The sequence below is a fragment of the Falco cherrug genome, unplaced genomic scaffold (assembly GCF_023634085.1).
Source record: "Falco cherrug isolate bFalChe1 unplaced genomic scaffold, bFalChe1.pri scaffold_32, whole genome shotgun sequence".
Classification (NCBI taxonomy): Eukaryota; Metazoa; Chordata; class Aves; order Falconiformes; family Falconidae; genus Falco; species Falco cherrug.
The window spans coordinates 719943-727500 of record NW_026599478.1 but is presented as its reverse complement, the minus strand read 5'-3'; positions in this window follow the sequence as shown (position 1 = coordinate 727500).

Sequence of the window (7558 nt, the reverse complement as noted above, 5' to 3'; positions counted from 1 at the left end):
CCGCCACGGCCCGTACCAGCCCGCCACAGTTTGTCCCAGCCTACCACAGCCCGTCCCAGCCTACCACAGCCCGTCCCAGCCTACCACAGCCCGTCCCAGATCACCACAGCCCGTCCCAGCCCACCACAGACCACCACAGTTCATCCCAGCCCACCACAGTTCGTCCCAGCCCGCCACGGCCCGTCCCGGCCCACCACGGCCCGTCCCGGCCCACCACGGCCCGTCCCGGCCCACCACGGCCTGTCCCAGCCCACCACGGCCTGTCCCAGCCCACCACGGCCCGTCCCAGCCCGTCCCAGCCCACGACAACCCGTCCCAGCCCACGAAAGCCCGTCCCAGCTTACCACATCTCGTCCCAGCTTACCACAGCCCATCACAGCCCACCACGGTCCACCACAGCCCACCACAGCCCGTCCCAGCCCACCACGGCCCATAACAACCCACCACGGCCCGTCGCGGCCGACCACGGCCCGTCCCAGCCTACTACGGCTCGTCCCAGCCCACCACAGCCTGTCCAAGCCCACCAGAGCCCGTCCCAGCCCACCACGGCCCGTCCCAGCCCGTTCCAACCCACCACAGCCCGTCCCAACCCACCACAGCCCGTCCCAACCCACCACAGCCCGTCCCAGCCCACCACAGCCCACCACAACCCGTCCCAGCCTGTCCCAGCTCATCCCAGCCCACCACAGCCCACCACAGTTTGTCCCAGCCCACCACAGCCCGTCCCAGCCCACCACAGGCCACTACAGCACACCACAGGCCACTACAGCACACCACAGCCCGTCACAGCTCGTCCCAGCCCGTCACAGCTCGTCCCAGCCCGTCACAGCCCACCACAGCATGTCCCAGGCCCCCACAGCCCACGACAGCCCGTCCCAGCCCACGACAGCCCGTCCCAGCCCACGACAGCCCGTCCCACCACACCACAGCCCGTCCCACCACACCACAGTCCGACCCAGCCCACCACGGCCCGTCACAGCTTACCACGGCCCACCACGCCTTGCCACGGCCCAGCCCAGCCCACCACGGCCCGTCCCAGCCCACCACGGCCCGTCCCAGCCCGCCACGGCCCGTACCAGCCCGCCACGGCCCGTACCAGCCCGCCACAGTTTGTCCCAGCCTACCACAGCCCGTCCCAGCCTACCACAGCCCGTCCCAGCCTACCACAGCCCGTCCCAGATCACCACAGCCCGTCCCAGCCCACCACAGACCACCACAGTTCATCCCAGCCCACCACAGTTCGTCCCAGCCCGCCACGGCCCGTCCCGGCCCACCACGGCCCGTCCCGGCCCACCACGGCCTGTCCCAGCCCACCACGGCCCGTCCCAGCCCGTCCCAGCCCACGACAACCCGTCCCAGCCCACGAAAGCCCGTCCCAGCTTACCACATCTCGTCCCAGCTTACCACAGCCCATCACAGCCCACCACGGTCCACCACAGCCCACCACAGCCCGTCCCAGCCCACCACGGCCCATAACAACCCACCACGGCCCGTCGCGGCCGACCACGGCCCGTCCCAGCCTACTACGGCTCGTCCCAGCCCACCACAGCCTGTCCAAGCCCACCAGAGCCCGTCCCAGCCCACCACGGCCCGTCCCAGCCCACCACGGCCCGTCCCAGCCCGTCCCAACCCACCACAGCCCGTCCCAACCCACCACAGCCCGTCCCAGCACACCACAGCCCATCCCAACCCACCACAGCCCGTCCCAGCACACCACAGCCCGTCCCAACACACCACAGCCCGTCCCAGCACACCACAGCCCGTCCCAGCACACCACAGCCCGTCCCAGCACACCACAGCCCGTCCCAGCCCACCACAGCCCGTCCCAGCCCACCACAGCCCGCCACAGCCCACCACAGCCCATCCCAGCCCACCCGGCCCGGCCCAGCCCACCACGGCACACTACAGCCCGTCCCAGCCCTCCACAGCCCACCACAGCCCACTACAGCCCGTCCCAGCCCACCACAGCCCGTCCCAGCCCACCACAGCCCGTCCCAGCCCGTCCCAGCCTGTCCCAGCTCATCCCAGCCCACCACAGCCCACCACAGTTTGTCCCAGCCCACCACAGCCCGTCCCAGCCCAGCAGAGCCCGTCCCAGCCCACCACAGGCCACTACAGCACACCAAAGGCCACTACAACACACCACAGCCCGTCACAGCTTGTCCCAGCTCGTCACAGCAAGTCCCAGCCCTTCCCAGCCCACCACAGCATGTCCCAGGCCCCCACAGCCCACGACAGCCCTTCCCAGCCCACGACAGCCCATCCCAGCCCACCACAGCCCGTCCCAGCCTGTCCCAGCTCATCCCAGCCCACCACAGCCCACCACAGTTTGTCCCAGCCCACCACAGCCCGTCCCAGCCCACCACAGGCCACTACAGCACACCACAGGCCACTACAGCACACCACAGCCCGTCACAGCTCGTCCCAGCCCGTCACAGCTCGTCCCAGCCCGTCACAGCCCACCACAGCATGTCCCAGGCCCCCACAGCCCACGACAGCCCGTCCCAGCCCACAACAGCCCGTCCCAGCCCACGACTGTTGGGGCTCTTGCTGTATTGAATGATTATACTGAACTCTGAAGCAAGTGGAAAAATACTGAAGAAATAAGACGAGGTTACGGCCAGAACAGTGGGATGAAGAAAAAGGAGCAAATTGCAGATGTTTGCTCAAAACCAAGGCCAACGGGACGTGATAAGAGGAGCTGGGAAACCGCAGAAAGGAGCCTACATGCCAGAACAAGCAGAAAACAGAAATCTTCCCAGTAAACAATTGTTAACCAATCATATTATTATACGCTTGTAAAATAGCCAACCACATTATTGCACGCTTATAGAATGCCTTATAAAAGTCTACCTGGTTTGTACAATAAACGGATCAGATCTTGAACTCTGTGAGTATTTGAATCTGACTCCCGCTCGCCCGAAATGCCCGCAGCATCTGGTGACCCCGACGTGATCCGATGAGGGTCGACAGGATCGGTTAAAAGGTCAGGAGGATTCATTAAGGATCGTGTTACGAGCTGCGGAGCCGGCGAGGATCCTGCTGCCAGCGGAGAGAGAGCTGGGCGCCCGAAGAAAGGCAGAACGTGCACGGCTGACCGGTGAGTCAGGGAATTTAAGCAGGATGGGAATCACTGCATCAGTGGTGGAAAAAGCAATCGTAGACAATTTGATGAAACTGGCAGAAAAAACTGAAACGCCAGTCTCACGGCAGGCAGTAGTTGATCTGCTATGTTGGAGTCGCCGCCGTGGTTACCTTGCTTCTACGCAAGATATATATAATAATGAAACATGGAAGTAGGAGAGGACTTATAGGAATCTGTGCAAGTTGGGACTAAGGGGGTAAAGACTTTGGCTCGCACGTATCGAGCTGTACGGGGTATGGTCGCGCAATTACCACCCTGGTGTCCTGAAAAGGAACAAGCGGCGAGCAGCGGCGTGCGGCCCGGCAGGCCCCGTCCCGGCCGCGGTTTCTCTCCAAGGCGGCACCCCCCCCTCCACCCCCCCCCCCCTCCGATCGGCGCCATGGCGATGCAAGCGGCCAAGCGAGCTAACATCTGGCTGCCCCCAGAGGTCAATCGGACCCTTTATATTCGGAACCTGCCGTATAAAATCACAGCGGAGGAAACGTATGATATTTTTGGGAAATACGGACCTATTCGACAAATCAGAGTTGGAAACTCTCCTGAAACAAGAGAAACAGCTTAAGCTTCTCAAGGAAAAATACGGACTTGATTACACCCCCCCCCCACCAAAAAAAAAAAAAAAAAAAAAAAAAAAAAAAGAAAAAAAAAAAAAGAAAAAAGAAAAGAAAAAAAAAAAAGGAAAAAAAAAAAGAAAAAAAGAAAGAAAAAAAAGAAAAAAGAAAAAAAAAAGAAAGAAAAAAAAAAGAAAAAAAAGGAAAAAAAAAGAAAAAAAAAAGGGAAAAAAAAAAGAAGAAAGAAAAAAAAAAGAAAGAAAAAAAAAGAAAAAAGAAAAAAAAAGAAAAAAAAAGAAAGAAAAAAAGGAAAAAAAAAAAGAAAAAAAAGAAAGAAAAAAAAGAAAAAAAAAGGAAAAAAAAAAGAAAAAAAAAGAAAAAAAAGTAAAAAGAAAAAAAAGAAAGAAAAAAAAAGAAAAAAAGAAAGAAAAAAGAAAAAAAAAGAAAGAAAAAAGAAAGAAAAAAGAAAAAAAAGAAAGAAAAAAGAAAAAAAAAGAAAGAAAAAAAAAGAAAAAAAAAAAGAAAAAAAAAGAAAAAAAAAAGAAAAAAAAAAGAAAAAAAAAAAAGGAAAAAAAGTGCTTCAGATGTCACCTACAAGAAATGCGTTTCTGCTTTGAACTAGCTTTTGAGCCTTTGGGAGTAAACTATACGGCTATAAATCAATCATATTGGGGTTGGTCAGATAAGAAGTATAATGACACGAATTTTGGCTTTAGTGATAACTGTACCTGGTGGAATACTACACTTGTTAAAAATACGTATTTTTTGCAACAGTTGATTTACCGTTTAAATGTATCAATTTATTTACCTCAACAAGAATTGAGGGTGGTTGAGGGATTTATTGAAACAAGGTCTGTCTATATTGTTGTTTGTTATTCTTTTGTTACTTTTAGTGCCTTGCCTTTTACAATGTTTTCAGAGCTGTGTGGAACGCAGTATTAATGCTGTATTTAAAAAGAAAGGGGGAGGTGTTGGGGCTCTTGCTGTATTGAATGATTATACTGAACTCTGAAGCAAGTGGAAAAATACTGAAGAAATAAGACGAGGTTACGGCCAGAACAGTGGGATGAAGAAAAAGGAGCAAATTGCAGATGTTTGCTCAAAACCAAGGCCAACGGGACGTGATAAGAGGAGCTGGGAAACCGCAGAAAGGAGCCTACATGCCAGAACAAGCAGAAAACAGAAATCTTCCCAGTAAACAATTGTTAACCAATCATATTATTATACGCTTGTAAAATAGCCAACCGCATTATTGCACGCTTATAGAATGCCTTATAAAAGTCTACCTGGTTTGTACAATAAACGGATCAGATCTTGAACTCTGTGAGTATTTGAATCTGACTCCCGCTCGCCCGAAATGCCCGCAGCACACGACAGCCCGTCCCACCACACCACAGTCCGACCCAGCCCACCACGGCCCGTCACAGCTTACCACGGCCCACCACGCCTTGCCACGGCCCAGCCCAGCCCACCACGGCCCGTCCCAGCCCGCCACGGCCCGTCCCAGCCCGCCACGGCCCGTACCAGCCCGCCACAGTTTGTCCCAGCCTACCACAGCCCGTCCCAGCCTACCACAGCCCGTCCCAGCCTACCACAGCCCGTCCCAGATCACCACAGCCCGTCCCAGCCCACCACAGACCACCACAGTTCATCCCAGCCCACCACAGTTCGTCCCAGCCCGCCACGGCCCGTCCCGGCCCACCACGGCCCGTCCCGGCCCACCACGGCCCGTCCCGGCCCACCACGGCCTGTCCCAGCCCACCACGGCCCGTCCCAGCCCGTCCCAGCCCACGACAACCCGTCCCAGCCCACGAAAGCCCGTCCCAGCTTACCACATCTCGTCCCAGCTTACCACAGCCCATCACAGCCCACCACGGTCCACCACAGCCCACCACAGCCCGTCCCAGCCCACCACGGCCCATAACAACCCACCACGGCCCGTCGCGGCCGACCACGGCCCGTCCCAGCCTACTACGGCTCGTCCCAGCCCACCACAGCCTGTCCAAGCCCACCAGAGCCCGTCCCAGCCCACCACGGCCCGTCCCAGCCCGTTCCAACCCACCACAGCCCGTCCCAACCCACCACAGCCCGTCCCAACCCACCACAGCCCGTCCCAGCCCACCACAGCCCACCACAACCCGTCCCAGCCTGTCCCAGCTCATCCCAGCCCACCACAGCCCACCACAGTTTGTCCCAGCCCACCACAGCCCGTCCCAGCCCACCACAGGCCACTACAGCACACCACAGGCCACTACAGCACACCACAGCCCGTCACAGCTCGTCCCAGCCCGTCACAGCTCGTCCCAGCCCGTCACAGCCCACCACAGCATGTCCCAGGCCCCCACAGCCCACGACAGCCCGTCCCAGCCCACGACAGCCCGTCCCAGCCCACGACAGCCCGTCCCACCACACCACAGCCCGTCCCACCACACCACAGTCCGACCCAGCCCACCACGGCCCGTCACAGCTTACCACGGCCCACCACGCCTTGCCACGGCCCAGCCCAGCCCACCACGGCCCGTCCCAGCCCACCACGGCCCGTCCCAGCCCGCCACGGCCCGTACCAGCCCGCCACGGCCCGTACCAGCCCGCCACAGTTTGTCCCAGCCTACCACAGCCCGTCCCAGCCTACCACAGCCCGTCCCAGCCTACCACAGCCCGTCCCAGATCACCACAGCCCGTCCCAGCCCACCACAGACCACCACAGTTCATCCCAGCCCACCACAGTTCGTCCCAGCCCGCCACGGCCCGTCCCGGCCCACCACGGCCCGTCCCGGCCCACCACGGCCTGTCCCAGCCCACCACGGCCCGTCCCAGCCCGTCCCAGCCCACGACAACCCGTCCCAGCCCACGAAAGCCCGTCCCAGCTTACCACATCTCGTCCCAGCTTACCACAGCCCATCACAGCCCACCACGGTCCACCACAGCCCACCACAGCCCGTCCCAGCCCACCACGGCCCATAACAACCCACCACGGCCCGTCGCGGCCGACCACGGCCCGTCCCAGCCTACTACGGCTCGTCCCAGCCCACCACAGCCTGTCCAAGCCCACCAGAGCCCGTCCCAGCCCACCACGGCCCGTCCCAGCCCACCACGGCCCGTCCCAGCCCGTCCCAACCCACCACAGCCCGTCCCAACCCACCACAGCCCGTCCCAGCACACCACAGCCCGTCCCAACCCACCACAGCCCGTCCCAGCACACCACAGCCCGTCCCAACACACCACAGCCCGTCCCAGCACACCACAGCCCGTCCCAGCACACCACAGCCCGTCCCAGCACACCACAGCCCGTCCCAGCCCACCACAGCCCGTCCCAGCCCACCACAGCCCGCCACAGCCCACCACAGCCCATCCCAGCCCACCCGGCCCGGCCCAGCCCACCACGGCACACTACAGCCCGTCCCAGCCCTCCACAGCCCACCACAGCCCACTACAGCCCGTCCCAGCCCACCACAGCCCGTCCCAGCCTACCACAGCCCGTCCCAGCCCGTCCCAGCCTGTCCCAGCTCATCCCAGCCCACCACAGCCCACCACAGTTTGTCCCAGCCCACCACAGCCCGTCCCAGCCCAGCAGAGCCCGTCCCAGCCCACCACAGGCCACTACAGCACACCAAAGGCCACTACAACACACCACAGCCCGTCACAGCTTGTCCCAGCTCGTCACAGCAAGTCCCAGCCCTTCCCAGCCCACCACAGCATGTCCCAGGCCCCCACAGCCCACGACAGCCCTTCCCAGCCCACGACAGCCCATCCCAGCCCACCACAGCCCGTCCCAGCCCACCACAGCCCGTCCCAGCCCACCACAGCCCACTACAGAACACCACAGACCACTACAGAACACCACAGACTACTACAGAACACC